Source organism: Macaca mulatta, chromosome 5 (assembly GCF_049350105.2).
Source record: "Macaca mulatta isolate MMU2019108-1 chromosome 5, T2T-MMU8v2.0, whole genome shotgun sequence".
NCBI classification, from domain to species: domain Eukaryota; kingdom Metazoa; phylum Chordata; class Mammalia; order Primates; family Cercopithecidae; genus Macaca; species Macaca mulatta.
Window position 1 is genome coordinate 34,251,958 of NC_133410.1, and position 17,696 is coordinate 34,269,653.

The window sequence follows — 17,696 nt, forward strand, 5'->3', positions numbered from 1 at the left end:
GCATATAAGCTTTAGCCTTTAATGAATAAAGGAAGTGGAATGCATTAATTTATTTTCGCATGTTAAACTCAAGTTGCATTTTGGGGATACATTTAATATTATAATTCTATATGGTACCGGATTTTTCTTGCTAATATTTTTGTTGAAGATTTTGAGGTGAATGTTTATGATTTGTATGTGTCCTTAATTTTATTTCTTGTAACATCATCATAATCTCATATAATTACAATGTTATTCTCATAAAACAATTTTAAAGGTATTCTCTCATGTTATCAGAGAGCTGTGGAAATACTAATATTGTTTACTTCTTAAACGTTGGATAGGATTTATTGGTAAATGTTCATTTTTTCATGGTAATGTTAATTTTTGCTAAGTATACTTATGTAATATAAATATAATCTTTCAAATTTTATTTTGATGAACATTTTTATGGTATGCAATTTTTTATTCATTCATTTTTAGCTACCCTTTTTCTTTTTATTTAAAATGGGTTTCTATTGGACAGTGTAGGGTATGGTCTTATTTGTTTTTTTAATTTTATTATGATAATCTCCTTTTTTATGGAGTCATGAGACCACTTACTTTTAATACAATTTGTTGCTTTGTTTGGACTTAAGCCTGTCTTATTTTTGTTATTTTGTTGTCTTATATATTCATGAGTCTATCTCCTTAATGTTTTGCCTGCCTTCATTTAGAATAGTTGATTTTTTTATGATTCCATTTTATCTTCAACCTTGTCTTAGTAGTTTACTTATATTATATATATTTTTGGTACTTGTATTAGGATTTAAAAAATACATGTTTAATTACAACAATTTGCAGTCTAATAATATTATAGCATTTAATTGCAACTCTATGCTCTCATTTTCTCTTCCCAATTCTGAACAATGATAGTTACACAATTTTCATTCTGTATCTGTTATAAACCCCAACATATAATTTTTAACTTTATATAGACTCATATTTTAAAATAATAAAAAATGGGGAAAATGCTTATATATACATCCAATATTCTCCGTGTCCTTGTGTAAACCCAAATATCTGTCCAGCAATATGTTTCATAAACTTGAAAACTGTTATTTTAAAGTATTTTTCATAGGGCAAGTCAACTGACAATGAATTCTCTCATCATTTCTCTGTATTTAAAAAAATATTTTACCTAGATTTTTAAAAATAATTTTCTAGGCTATAAGATTTTGTGATGACAGGTTTTTGGTTTTTTTTATACCAAATAAATAATTGTTTTTTTATAATTTTTTCTCTACAATATTCTATTATTGTTATAACAACAATTTTAATGTGATTCTTTATTTTTTCTTAATTTGAAGATATTTTTCTCTTTTCTTCTTGGGTTTTAGCAGTAGGAATTTGATGGGCCTAGATATATTTTTTTCTTTGTGTTCATTGTTTTCTGTTTTCTGAGTTTTACACATCTGTGGTTTGGAATCATTCAGTAATTTGGGAAAATAATGAGCCATTCTTTTTTCAAATATTCCTTCTACTCCATCCTTCCCCCTTTGCCTTCTGAGATTCTAATTACATGTATAGCACTTATTACTTCTCAAGGCCTTTGGGTCTTTATTATATATCTTTAATTTATTTTCTCTTTTTCATTTTCATTTTGACCATTTCTAGTAACTTATAGTTAAGTTTGCTCATTTTTTCATCTTCTGTGTCAGGTCTTGTCATAAACCCATTGAAGAAATTCTTCATTTCTGATATAACATGTGTTAACATTTGCCTTTCACTGTGTTCTGGTTTCCAGCTCTCTTTTCAGGGTCCTGTGACTATTTGAAATTTAGTTTACCTAGTTGCCTTGCAACCTCAGCACTATGAAGAGGTCAAAAATAGTTTTGATTTCATAGATTAACAATTTATTTTGCCATTAGAGATTGAATGATGTTTTCTTGCAACTTTCTACATTTTAATGAGAAACAAAGTCTTCAAGGTTTTGCTTTAATCTTTGCTAAACCAGATCCAGTATATCACTAAAGGGTTGGAGTTCACCTTTATGAGGTTTCAGCTGAATATGAGAAAGGTCATTAATTTCACTCCACGCTGGCTCTTGGGAAACCAAACAACTCCCAGCATTTTGCAACTTCTATAATGTCTGTTCACCTCACAGCTCCCTGATACCATTTGTCACTCAAAACTTGCAGAATCTTTTCCTGTGTATGCATAGGCTATTATTGGGATAAACAATGAAAGAATTACTTATTTCAATTTCCGAACCTCCTCTTCTCTAGTACTCTGCATACGAAGTCTAGTAACTTTAGTCTCCTCAACTCTGACCTTGGTTTCTTCATCTCAGTGGGACCATCATGATATTCTTGGACTTTCAACTTCCTGCTTTGCAGCATTGTAAGTGTGTATAGGCAGAAAGCTGAGGAATTTTTGTGTGTTTCATTTTATGTTTTTCCTTCCACAGGATTCATAGTTCTATGTTATCAATTGTCTAATATTGACAAAGTTGTTTTTTATATACTTTTATCAGTTTTCTAATTGTTTATGAGTGGAAGGATAGTCCAACATGGTTAGTCCATTAGGACCTCAAGCTGACTCTAACTTCTATTTATCTTCATCATATTATAAACAACTTTAATAGCGAAACAGAATCTGGCACAGATATATAAAGACATTGCATATATATTTTGTCTTTTTTTTTGTATTACTTGCCTCTACAAACCCTATTTTAAATAAAGCAAACGTGTTTCAGTTTGAAATGAGAACAAACACCCTCTGTCTCTATCAAATGTTTTCTTCCATTCATTAATTCTGGACAACTTATTAAAACAAAATTAAAAATGAACACAAATGCAAAACCATGGAAGCCAATTATCCACTGCAGAATCCAAATAGAGCTCAGAACTTAGTGATAATGTTGCAAAAACTCTTATTTTACAGATATTTAAACCTGATAAAATATTCAGGTCCTTAAAAGAAAAATACTAATATTTTTTGCTGTCAGATATGGGATTTAACTTAATAGAATTTAGTTGTGGATCCTGTTGAGTTTTTTCCCATTCCTTCTCTAAAACAAAAATGTCATTAAACATAAGTCAGAAAAAGAAAAAAAAAACTGAAGTAACTAAGAAGGATATATCATAAAAATTTATTTTGAACTAAAAATAGCTTTAACTTGGATTTACAGAATAAACATAAAAATTCCATTGAGTAAATACTTCAAAATTATATTTGTATTATTTTCATACTCTAATTGAAAGTAACAGGGTTAGGGTTGACCAAATCATAATTATATCCATAAGTATTAATTTATTATATCATATCACAGATTTCTTAAGCTTGTGTTTTTGTATTTGTGTCAAAATTTCAAGCCATAAACATATAATTTACAACCTATTATCTTGCATAAAGTAGGAGGAGAATAGTACATTTAAAAAGTGACAATGTTTGGTTAAAGGAAGTTAGGACTGAGAGTATGCAGATAATTGTTACAGCCTCTTCAACGAAATTTGCAATTACTGGCTACCTCTTCTATCCAAATCATTCTTCCCACAAATATTTATTGAGTCCTTACTGTATGCATGGCTTTGGATCCCCAGAAAGAGAGAAACAGACCCCGTGATGCTTATACTTAATTATAAAACAAACAAAGTAACAATTTCTTACCCCAACTTGTACTGTTATAAAATACATATTAGTACAAAATTAGCACTGGAGGAATACAGCTATTCATAGGCCAAGAAATAATTTCTTGATAAAATGATGCTTGCAAACTGAAGAGTATGCATGAATGACTTCCAAAAAGAAATTTTATCCTAGAGAGGTAAAAGCATTTTCTACAAAAATGAATAGAATGTGTGAAGACCAAGACTTGAAAAGATAAGTCTGATATTTATTATATTCTTTTTGACAAATGGTTATCAAGAAAATGCCAGGCATTGTATCAGGCTGTGGGAGTTGGCTCATTTTGGTTAATATTAATGAAGGCTGAAATAATAAAGAGCTGAACTCCCTCATATGCTCCTTATGTGTAGAACAACCATGTGCTTTAAGGATGGGGCAGGAAGGGGCAGTAAGTCTCTGCATTTAGACAAGTGATTATGGGAAGATCAGGTGTCCTTTTAGATCTAATGTTCATCAAAACAGGGAGGCTCTGTTCAATTACATTTCTTTTCCATGAGGCGAATGTAAATCTTTCTCTGGGAGATAACTTTATGTGTGCCAGGAAATCAGTATTTGGACCCTGTCAGAATGAATTTGAAGTTCATAGACTGTGGCATGTTTACCACGTTGATGGTGTCCTAGGAATCCTCTTGAGAGAACCAGCTGGATTTTCTTGAGAATATCCCAATGTTTTGTCGTTTACATCACATTTGCTGCCACAACCTGCATAATGTCTTTATTCATGACAAAGCATCCTGTGGAAATATCCAGTGAAAGATTGTATTTGACAATTGTAAGCTAATCAATTAAAGATAAGCAGTATTATTATACATGCTGACAAGTCATAATATTGCCTTAAGAATTTGTCAAAAAAATTCCAAGTGATATTAAATTTTTATCATTATTATTAACGTTACACATTTTACTGTTAAGTGTGATTTTCATTGAGGGCAATAGGTTATTAATTATTTTTACCACCAATAATGTTTTCCCAGCATTGCATACATTCAATTTAACTACAATAAAATCTAATTCTTACAAGTCCCTTTCATATATTATCCTCTGAACAGCAAAACCATTAATCATGTGTTCTTAGTGCCATAATTTCCTAGTGTTCTCTGAATTATACAGAATTCATGATTATAGGTTTTAAAGGAACTACTGTGCAGAGATATGAGGTTATATATACAGAATTCAGAAACTCCCCATTTGACTTTGAAATTTTTGATCCTTTATTTGAGAAGTGAAAGCTTAAGAAGTAAAAAGAGGAGAAAGATTTACACTTCTGGCTAAGAAAATTCTTTTCTCCATCAGTCTTCAATTTAGAATGACTAGCTTTTAAAATGACCACATTTACTAATTGCATATTTTCTCATCAATATGGTGCCTGGTTATAACACTCTATTTCCTACCTCCTACAAAACTTTGTACTTCAGCTATTAAAAAAGAGAACTGAAAAAAATATTGCGTAACTCTCTCCATCTTGTTTCTTCCATTTGTAAAATTGTGAATGCACTATCATTGGTAAACAAAAAATAATCTAACATTAAATAGAATGCTTTATATATTTGACTATTTAGATGGCAATAAAATTTACAAGCTCTATAGATCATATCATTTATTATATGTCATGTAAGGAAGGTCAGAAATAATGAGTAGGATATTTCAAAAGAGTCAAAGTCTCCAGAGATTCAGTTTACATAAAAAGAATCCACAGGGAATAAGCTCAATTTTGTGAGACTTTGGATTCCATAAAAATCATTAGATTCTGAATTCTTTGTATAATATCACCTAAATCTGCTGGACTAAAAAGGTATAAAGCTTATAAAAGCTCATAAAACTGATTAAACAGTCTAAAATTAGCAAATAAAACTACCTATTCAGCATTAAACAGTTGTACTATCATTTAAAATGAATAAGGAAATTGCATTGATCCATTTGGGCAAAAAAAATACAATGTTCAAATATAGCGTGCTCTAATCAAATACTTTTCAAAATTCCTCTTTGGATTCACTGTTGAAAATTATATTTGCTTAAGACTCTACCTTCCTACTGGAATGTAAGCTTCATGAGGATTTGTCTGTTTCATTCACATCTGTACTCCTAGTATGTACAACAATGACTGGAAAAGAAGGTGCTAAGTATACATTCATTGAATCAATTAATAATTAAATGTATGAATATTATCTTTCCAATTTTTAAGTTACTATGCTATTAGGGGGAAAATATACAAAACTAGCTTTTCATCATTAAAAACAAACACATTGTAATTAATCAGTTGTCCCTTTTTAAGAGACCCCTTCCAGCATTATACTCAGTGGGAAAGGGTAAGACAGCATTGTCTCATCAGTTTTTGAGACCACTGTCAAGCTAGCATTTGCTTCTTTGCTTCTCTGAATAGTGTTTGTACGTGATTCTGTCAGTTCATGTTTAATTATTTGGTCATTTCATTAATCGCTGGTTGGGTTCCATTAGTGTTATAACATTTTTTAGCATCTACCCCCATACTATCCTCAAGAGAGGAGAAGAGTTAATTGATTACTGTTTCATTAATTATACAAAGTACGACAAATATAAAATTATTAATATAGCTTTTTTATTTTATGAGAAATATGTGTAGATTTGGCATAACTTCTATGCTATTTGATAGCATTCATCAGTGGTAGAAAAAATCTACATCTAAAAGTTTAGTTGATTATTAAATTCATTTCTTTAATAGGTATAGTTAAATTTTTATTTTCATTCATTTAAATACTTTAAATTTTTTTTCTTTTGAATTTATGTGCTTTAGGGGTTATTTAAAAGTATTCTTTCCAGTGGGCGTGGTATTAGCAAGACAACAGAACAGGAAGTCTTGAATCCTCCTTTACTCTGACTAACTCATTGTTTCAGCAGTAATTGGTGGACATTTTCTCTGTGAGAAATTCAGAAACTAATTAAGAAGCTACTGCACTCCTGCTGAAGATGAAATAAGTCACACTGAAGCTAGTAAGACAATGTGAAATACCTTTTCCCAGCTTCTCCCTGGGAATAAAAAGAGTACACCATGTATCCTACATCCCAGCATTTTCAGAGGTTAACAGAGGACTGGTTTTTTCCGTCCTATTTTGAAGAGAATACAGAATATGGAACATGGCATACTCTAGCCACCTGGAGCTAGTGAAAACAGAAGCAGTGGTTCAGGTTGAGGGTCAACATAGCCACACCCCCTGGCTCAGCATAGAAATAGCAGTGGTAAAACCCTAACTCTCAGATTTTTCCTGAGAAGGAACACTGGTGCACTAAATGTCCAATGTCCCAACTTTTCAGAGAGCTACCCAAAAGACTAGCTTCTGTCTACTCTGTCTCAGAACTCTGATCAAACTGGGACACAGCATTTTATGCCACCTAAGGCCTCCCTTGAGATCAGAGATAGACACTTGGCCTGGTGGTCCCCATAGCCACTCCCTGGCTCAACAACAAGCAAGTGGACAAAAAGCCTCAGCTCCTAGGTTCACTTTGAGGTGAGGAAGGGAAAAGAGATGCACTGAGTGTTCAATATCCTAACTTTTCCAAGGGTTACCCAGAAGACTAGTTTCAGTCTAGCCTGTCACCATAGTCAGTGACACTAGCTCAGGATAGCACAGGCAGAGCTATCCTGATACCAACTTCTATCTAGAAAATGAATGAGGTACATTGTGCACCCAACAACCCAACTTGAAGGAGGGGTTGCCTGATAAATTGGCTCTCTGAGTACTGATAGGTTTCATCACACTCTAGACAGCACGGACTACTAAAAATGAAAAAAGTGAATTGGACCAGCATGAATATTTGAGAGGCCTCCAGAATCTCTGGCCCAGGCTGATTTGTGAGGGTCTTGTTCAGTACAGGGCTAGTCTGTAAAGACTAGGAGAAGTGGCTGTTTTCTGTAATATGCAGATATGAACACAAAGAATCAGGAAAAATAGAGAAGGAGAAAATAGAGAAGGAGAAAAATACTTTTGAAACAAAGCAACAAGATAAATCTCCACAAACTGACTAATAAAATGGAGGTGTGTTATTCGCCTGACAGAAAATTCAAATAACCATCATAAAGATGCTCACCAAGGTCAAAAGAACAATGCATGAACAAAATGAGAATTTCAACAAGAAGAAGTTTTGTAAAGTACCAGAGAGAATTAATGGAGCTGAAGAATACAATAACTGAGCTAAAAAATTTACTAGAGGCATTAAACAGTTGACTAGATCAAACAGTGGAAAGGATCAAGAAACTCAAAGACAAATCATTGCAAATTATTTAGCCAGAGGAACAAAAAGAAAAAAAGGAATGTAAAAGAGTAAAGAAAACCTAAGGAACTAATGGAACGCCATCAAGCTTTTAAATATAAACATTACGGAAGTCCCAGAATAAAAACAGAGAAACAAAAGACTAAAAGACTTATTTAAAGAAATAATAATGGCTGAGAATTTCCCAAATGTGGGAAAGAAAATAGACATCCCAATTCAAGAAGCCCAAAGTTCCTCAGAAATGTTTCCTATAATGGAGAGATACAAATTTTCTCAGACAAATAAAAGCTGAGGGAGTACATCACCACTGGCTCACACTGTTAAAATGCTAAAGAGAGTTGTTAAAGGTAAAAATAAAGGAAGCTAAGCAGCAATACAATAGCTTAGGAAAGACTAAAATAACATATAGACAAATACAGAAATCTGCATCACTGTCAAAGTGGTGAGTAAATCATTTGAATTCTTATATAAAATTTAAAAAACAAATGTATTAAAAACCTATAATAACAATGTTAATGACTACACAATACAAATAGACATAAATTGTGACATCAGTAACATAATATGTGTATGTAGCTGGGAAGAAGTAAAAGCATACTTTTTTAGTATGCTACTGAACGTAAGTTATCAGCTTAAAATACATTGCTATATTTTACATAAGGCCCATGTTGAACATGAATAAAATACTACAGATGTTACACACAAACACAAACAGAAAAGTATCGAAGCATACCAATATAAAGTATCTATGATATACAAATGAAAACAAGAGAAAAAAATGACAAAAGCCTCTAAGACAAAGAGAAAACAACACAATGGCAATAGCGAATCATACCCTATCAATATTTACTTCAAATGTAAACACATTAAAATTCCTAATCAAAGGATGTGGAGTGGTTAAACAAAAGCAAGATTCAGCGGTTTGCTGTATTAAGATATTCACTTTAGATTTAAAGACACATATAACCTGTAAGTGAAGGGAGGAAAAAGGTATTCTATGCAAAAGTGAGCAAGAGTAGCTATATTTATATTAGACAAAATAAACTTTTAGCAAAAACCTGTTACAAAAGACAAAGAAGGACATTAAAATAATCAATAAATAATCAATGGGAACATACAAAAATTATATGCATCCAACATCAGAAAATTTAAGTATATAAAGCAAACATTGACAAAATTGAAGGGAGAGTAAGCAAAACAATAGTAGGGTGTTCAACTCTCCACTTTAAAAAATGGACAGGTCAGTCATACAGAAAATCAATAAACAGTGGATGTGAGCAATGCTAAGACTAAATGAACCAGAGATGTTTAAAGAACAGCAGTAGAATATATATTCTTCTCAAGTAGGCTCAGAACATTCTCTGGGATAGACCAGATGTTAGATCAAAACACAAGTTTTTAAAATTTTATAAAGATTGAAATCATGCCGAGTACCTTATTCAACCACAGTATAATGAAACCAGAAACCAGAGAAGGAAAACTTCTGAAGGATAGACAAACATGTGAAAATTAAACAAAATAGTTTTGAAAAAATTGTGAGTCAAAGAAGTAATCAAAAAGAAAATTAGAAAATGTGTTTAAACAAATGAAAATAAAAATACAACATAGCAAAACTTACGGGATACATCAAAAGTAGTTCTACAAGAGAAGCTTGTAATAACAGATGCCTATAATTAAAAAAAAGAAAGAAAGAAAGATCTCTCAAATAAACAACCTAACATTACACCTCAAGGAACTAGAAAAATAACAAACCAAGACCAATATTTGCAGAAGAAAGGAAATAACAAAGATTAGAAGAGAAATGAATGAAACAGAGAGTAGAAAAACAATAGAAAACAAAACTAAGAGTCAGTAATTTGAGATCAACAAAATTGTCTAACCTTTAGCTAGACTAAGAAAAAAGACTAAAATAAATATAATCATAAGTAAAACATGAGACATTACACAGGTTGTAAGAAAAATCAAAATGGTTCATAAGAGATTACTGTAAATAATTCTATACCAACAAACTGGATAACCTAGAAAAAGTGAAGTGGCAGGATACAAAATCAACATACAATAATTAGTTGCATTTCTATACACAAACAACACACTATCAAAAAAAGAATGTAAGAAAATACTTCCATTTACAATGCTATGAAAAAGGATAAAGTACTTAGGAATATCTTAAGTAAGGAAGAAAAAGACTTGTACATTAAAACTACCAAATATTGAAGAAAGAAATTTAAAAAGATACAAAAAATATATAACTGGTATTCATTTATTAGAAGACTTAGCATTGTTGAAATGTTCATACTATGCAAAGTAATCTACAGATTCAATGTTATCTCTATCAAAATCCAAATTCCCAGTGGCATTTTTTCCGTAAGTATAAAAAAAGACAATTCTAAAATTCATGTATAACACAAAAGAGTCCCCAAAGTTAATACAATTATAATAAACAAAACCAGTAATGGAAGTATTACATTTCCTCATTTTAAATTATTTTACAAAGCTATAGTAATCAAAATAGTTGGCCATTGGCATAGATACAGACATATGAACCAATGGAACAGAATAGAGAGCCTAGAAGTAAATTCACACACACGGCTCATTGATCTTCAATAAGGTTCTGCAAACACACAATCAGGAAATGGTTGTCTTTTCAACAAATGGTGTTGAGAACACTAGATATTTACATGCACAATAATGAATTTGGACTCATATCCTATACCATATTAAAAAAACCTCAAAATAGATGAAAAACTTAAACGTTAAAACTTCAAACTGTCAAACTTATAGAAGATAATATGGAAAATATATATTTATGACTTTTTCTTGGTATTGAATTCATGAATATGAAATAAAAGCATAGGCAACAAAAATAAAAATAGCCAAGTGGGAATAAATTGAACTAAAAAGCTTCTGCACAGCAAAGGAAACAATCAACAAACCAAAAAGGCAACCTACAGAATGGGAGAAAATATTTGCGAACAGTATGTTAGATAAGAGCTTAATTGACAAAGTATTTAAGAAACCCCTATAACTCAAGAGCAAGAAAATCCCAAACAAATAAAACACACACACACACACACACACACACACACAAAAACACCTAAAACCCAAGGTTAAAAATGGGTTAAACATTTGAATAAACATTTCTCCAAAGATGGACAAATGGTCAACAAGTATACGAAAACACATGCAACATAGTTAATCATATCCAAATGCAAACCAAAACTACAATGAGACATCACCTCACAGCGGTTAGTATGGGTATTATAAAAACAAAAAAAAACAAAGAAGAATACAAAAAAAAAAAAAAAAAAACAAGAAAAAACAAAACATAACTTAGTAAGGACTAAAAAAAAAAAAAGAAGGATCTCTTGTACGCGGCTGATAGGAATGCAAAATTGTTCAGTCACTATAAAAAACAGTATGGAGGTATGGGGGGAACCAGTCCCTGATATTTCAACATAGGTTCTTTTCTATTTTCCCTAAGTGTCAGCCCGTCTGAGAAATAAAGGGAAAGAGTACAAAAGAGAAAAATTTTAAAGCTGGGTGTCCAGGGAAGACATCACATGTCTGCAGGTTCTGTGATGCCCCCCAAGTCGCAAATCCAGCACATTATTATTATAGATTTCAAAAGGGAGGGAGTGTACGAATAGGGTGCGGGTCACAGAGATCACATGTTTCACAAGGCAATAAAATATCACAAGGCAATAAAATATCACAAGGCAAATGCGGGCAGAGTGGGATCACCGGACCAGGGCGAAATTAAAATTGCTAATGAAGTTTCACATCCCACTGGGTGTGCATTGTCATTGATAACATCTTATCTGGAGACAGGTTTTGAGAGCAGACAACACGTCTGACTAAAATTTACTAGGCAGGAATTTCCTCATCCTGTTGGAAATCACAAGAGTATTGATTGGGGAAGTGATAAATGTCCATAAAATTTTCACAGTTTATGTTCAGAGACTGTAGTAAAGACAGGCATAAGATATTGTAAAAGTATGAATTGGGGAACAAATAAATGTCCATGAAATCTTCAAAATTTATGTTCTTCTGTCACGTCTTCAACACGTCCCTCTTTTCGGGGTCCCTGACTTCCCGCAACATGGAGGTTCTTCAAAAAATTAAAAATAGAATGACCATATGATCCAGCAAGCTCACAATTGCCAAAACGGAGAACAAACCATGTGTCCATTAACTGATGAACAGACACGTCTATTCATACAACGGGATATTATTCCACCTTTTAAAAAAGGAAATTTTGTCATTTACTACGACATTGATGAACTTTAAAGATTATTCTAAGCCAAACAAACCAGTCACTCAGAAGAACAAATACTGCATGATTCCACTTAGATGAAGTATCTATAATAGTTAAAGTCATAGAATCAGTAAAACTGTTATTAGGAGCTGTGAGAAAAGAGCACAGCAATGGAAAAGTACTAATCAAAGGCATAAAGTTTTTTTCTGTTTTTTTTTTTTTGTTTGTTTGTTTTTTGAGACGGAGTCTCACTCTGTTGCCCAGGCTGGAGTGCAGTGGCCTGATCTCCCCTCACTGCAAGCTCCGCCTCCCGGGTTCACGCCATTCTCCTGCCTCAGCCTTCTGAGTAGCTGGGACTACAGGGGCCCGCCACCACGCCCGGCTATTTTTTTGTATTTTTAGTAGAGACGGGGGGCATAAAGTTTTAATTAGGGAAGATTAGTAAGTTCTAGAGATCTTCCGTGCAATACTTTTCTAAGGTGAATAGTATTTTACTGTACACTTAAAAATTTGCTTATAGGGCTGGGTGCAGGGGCTCAAGCCTGTAATCCAGACACTTTGGGAGGCTGAAGTGGGCAGATCACCTGACGTCAGGAGTTTGAGACCAGCCTGGTGAAACCTTGTCTCTACTAAAAATACAAAAATTAGCTGGGCTTGGTGGCACACACCTGTAGTCCCAGCTAGTTAAGAGGCTGAGGCAGGAGAATTGTTTGAACCTGGGAGGCAGAGGTTGTAATGAGCCGAGATGGTGCCACTGGACTCCAGCCTGAGCAACAGAGGGAGACTCCATCTCATAAAAGAAAAGAAAAATGTGCTAATAGGGTAGATTTCATGTTAAGTCTTAGTACAACAAATAAAATAAAATAAGGTATACTTTCCAAAGGTCTAAGGAATTTTGTAGAAAACTTGCTGTTTATGGTTAATCAATTTTGAGCAGATAATAAACTGTAAGTTCACAATTTCTAAAGTTGATTGAAACATTCTCAGGAATTCATGAAAAGGATGTGTATTATTTATTTTTCTCTAAATGTCAACTAGGTCAAGTTGATTAATAGTATCTAATTCTTCTATATTCTGAAAGTGTTTTTGTCTACTATAATTTGCTGAGGGAGAGAATTTTTTTATTCTACCATTAATCTGTCAGATTTTGATGCTCTGATTTTAAGTGCATATATATTTGTGACTCTTATGTTTTCTTGATTAGTTAGTACTATTATTGTCATGTGATATTGGTGGCAGCAGAGGTCTACCTGGTGCAGCTGCTGTCATCATGTTAGCTGCTGTAGGAAGGGCACCAGGAGGCGGCGGACAGCCCATCCCCCACATCCTGCTACCCTGAAGCCCGGGCTATGTTCCCCGGCAGAATCGCCCACCAGTCGGGGAGTGACACAGAGGGGCAGCAGCCAGGTCGAGCAGGGAATGTCTTCAGTACAGAGCTTGGGCCGCACTTTGGGAGCCTAGGGTGAGAAGTGGGAGTGGTGCCTGCTTCAGGGACCCGGCCGCTGTCCCGCTGCCCCGACCAAGGGTGCCAGGTTTCTGGGCGTCAGGAGGAGTGTCTGTGCAGGGCCGCCTGGGGCCGTGTCCCCAGGGTCTGCCTGGAGTCAGGGTGACTGCTAAGCCTTCCACTCCCGATGGCTGGGCCCGGGGAGTGATCCACTCTGCCCCGGGTCACCGCTGAGTGCCAGGGAAACGGGGGGGCGCTCATGGCTATATTGCCACTGCCCTGGATGCTGGCCAGGGCCCAGCAAGGATCAGGAGCTCCGGCCCCAGGCTGCGAGGGGTAGCAGCTGAGGCTGCTTTCTCCAGGGAGCAAACAGGCAGGAGTGCTGCCCTTCTGGGTGCCACTGCACCCACCCAAACCACGACTGCAAAACTGGGCCTCCTTCTCTACAGGGCAGACAGGAACTCCCCCACCCCACCATATAGCTGCAGCTGCCCAAACCAGCTGCTGCAACTTCAGGCATTCCTGCACTCCTGGGGGCCGGGGAAGGCCCTCCCTGCCCTTGCAGACTAGGAATTGCCTGATCCCATTGACTGGCTTCTCCCTGCTGTTGGCTCCTGCTCTGATATAACAGCAAAGTTGGGAGCAAGCCTAGGTGCCACGAATGGCAGCAGGAGGCAGAGTTTCCTGAGTTGAAGGAGCAGGTCCCCAGTAAGGCCCCATCCTCAGGCCAAGGAGGACCTGTAGGCTCGGGGCCAGGCTGCCACGCCCGTGGACCAGTGCAAAGACTTGTGGTGCCGTTTTCAGGCCTGTCCATGGCTGCCCATAGACCAGCTGGCACGCACTTCCTTCCCTCTGATGTCCATAAAAATCCCCAGGGTCAGCCAGAGCAGGGCAGAGAACAGAGAGACGATGGAATGACCAGCTGCAGAAAAGAGCCTCTCTGCTGAGACTGGGGAAGACAACCGGACCACCAGCTGCAGAAAGGAGCCACCCACCCCGGGGCCTCTCTGTTGAGAGCTGAACCCTCCAGGACGCAACCTGACTACAGAGGAGGAGCTACCAATTGCAGGTCTCCTCTGAGCTATTGTAACGCTTAATAAAGCTCCCCTTAGTCTTGCTCACCCTCCATGTCTCTGTATACATCATTCTTCCTGGACGCAGGACAAGAACTTGGGCAAAAGAGCCACCAGCCACAAAGGTTTCCCACCAGAAAAAGCAACAGTCCCCAAATCCAGTAACATATATACCTCTTGTAAAACTATAAATCTTTAAGTCTAATTGTCTACTAAGATTATAGCTATTCTAGCTTTCTTATGCTTATTTTCTGCATGGGTCTGATATATTTTATTACTTCACTTTCTATGCTTACTTTTATCAAATTCATGGAGGCATAATTTACTGAATCAATTTATAGTATAAAATTCCAACAGTTTTGACGTACGTACTCAGCCACAAAACCACTACTACAATCAAGATATAAAACATTTCCATCATTCCAAAAAGGTTTTTCTGGCCACTTTGCAATCCATCCATCTCTTTCTGTGTTCCCAGCTTCAGGCAACCTCTGATTTGCTAAGGATCATTATAAGTTTGTTTGTAGTTTCTAGACTTGTATATAAACGGAAACATATGGCATTTGTTTCTGGCTTCCTTTACTTAGAGTATGGTTTCAAAATGTACCCATATGTCAATAATGATTTACTTCCACTAATGAGCATGCTTAGTGAATACATTTTGTCTGTTCACCTTGTGATGGACACTCGTATTACAGCCAGTTTTCGATGGGTGTGAATAAAGCTTCTGTTGAGATTTGTGTATAAATCATAATATTAAATATATTTTTTATATCCCTTCAGTAAATACAAGTCAGTCAAATGTCTCGTTTATAGGAACAATGTTGTTTACATATGTTTGAAACTACTAAACAGTTTTCCAAAGTAGTTTTATGATTCTACATGCTCAGCAGTAGCATATGTAAATTTATTTTCCTCTACACCTTCATAAATTTTAGAACTAAGTTTTTCTGTAATTTTATATTACTGTGATTTTACTTCCCATTTACAAAATGACTAATTACATTGAACTTTTTTGTGTATTTATATGAAAGTGTTGCCGTTTTTGAAGTGTTTTATAAAATTTTGGCAAGTGTCTTGCTAATTTTTTTGAGTTGTAATTATTTTGTACAGGTTAGATTTAAACCTTTTGTCAAATATATAAACTGTATTTCACAGCATTCTATGTTTTGCCTTTTAATTACCTTTATGAAGTTTTTTGAAAGCAAAAATATGTTATTTTAAAAAAATTGACTAAGGGTAATTCATCAATATTGCTCTTCATCGTTTTTTCTTGTGTCCTAACTAGAGAAATCTTTATTTTTTTTTCCCAAGGCCATGAAGTTTTTTTCCTATTTCTTTTTCTCTAGAAATTTATAGTGACATCACTGTTGTTAGTCTGTAATATACCATGTGTTAGTTTTTTTGTCTGATGTGAGATAAATATTAATGCAGATTTTTTTTTTCTGTATAAACATATAGTTGTTCTAGAACCATTGGAAGAAAAACATATCTTTCCCTATTGTGATTTTTCTTATTTTATTAAAAAACTGACCACATGCATGTTGGTCTATTTTTGTACTGCAATCTATACCATTAATCTGTATACTTGTGTTTTGACCAATCCACCCTATCTTAATGATTGAAGCTTTATAGTACTATTTGTTAAAATGTAATGCAAGTTCTTCAACTTTCTGTCTTCATTATTAAAAGGGTTTCCTATTCTAGGATGTTTGCATTCCCATGTAAATTTTAGAATCAAATTGTCAATTTCTAAGTGAGAGCACTGAAAGTATAAGTCAAATTGTGGAAAACATCTTAACATTGAACTTTCTGTCACATAAACGATATTTTTTTACTTAGATCTTTAATTGTTCTCAGTGATGCTGTGTAGTCTTCATTATAAAGATTGTACACATATTTGCTATATTTATTTCTAAGTAGTTTAATTTTATAAAATTATAAATGCTATTTTAAAAATGCTATTTTCTAATTGTTACTCATATGGAAAAACATTGATTTTTAAATGGCATTTTTTTTTTCTGTCGTATTGCTATTATTTATTATTTTGGCATTTATTTTAGGTTTGAGGGTACACGTGAAAGTTTGTTACATAAGTAAATCTCACGGGAGTTTGTTGTACATATTATTTCATACCCTGGGTATTATTCCTGGTACCCTATAGTTATCTTTTCTGCTCATACTGCCAAGTTTAAGTTGTCATTACTTTGTAGGTTTTATAGAATCTTCCACATAGTCATGTCTATGGTGATATGAGAGTTTTCATTTTTTAGTTGTATTTTTAATACTTTTATTACCTTTCTCCTCTTCTTAATGCAAAAGCTGTAATCTCCAGTACAATGTTGAATTGAAGTGGTAAAATCAAGCTTTCTCAATAAGGTCCTGATACTAAGCATAATATTAGCTATAGATGCCTTTTAATATATTGTGGGATTTTTCCTGTGCTTCTAATTTGGTAGTAGCTTTTATTATGAATCATTGTTAACTATTTCTAGTGCTTCTTCTGTATCATTTGAACATAACACATTGTTTATCTCCCTTTATTCTGTCAATATGGTTAATTACATTAGTAGAGCTGTTTTAAAATTTCACAATTTTTGGGAGGCTGAAGTGGGCAGATCACAAGGTCAGGAGATAGAGTCCATCCTGGCTAACACAGTGAAAACACGACTTTACTAAAAATACAAAAAATTAGCCAGGGATGGTGGCATTCACCTGTAGTTCCAGCTACTTGGGAGGCTGAGGTAGAAGAATTGCTTGAACTCAGGAGGTGGAAGTTGCAGTGAGCCGATATTGTGCCACTGCACTCCAGCCTGGGCAACAAAGTGAGACTCTGATTCCAAAAAAAAAAAAAGATATCACAATTTTTACTGAATCTTAGCCTATTTTAACAATGTCTAAATTTGTTAAACATTATTTCATGGAAAATATGTTTAATAAGTTAAAGAAAAGCAGATAATTTAATCATTATTTTCTGGAAACTAAACAATAACAATTTAGCAGAACTTGATAAGTAGTGATATACAGTTAT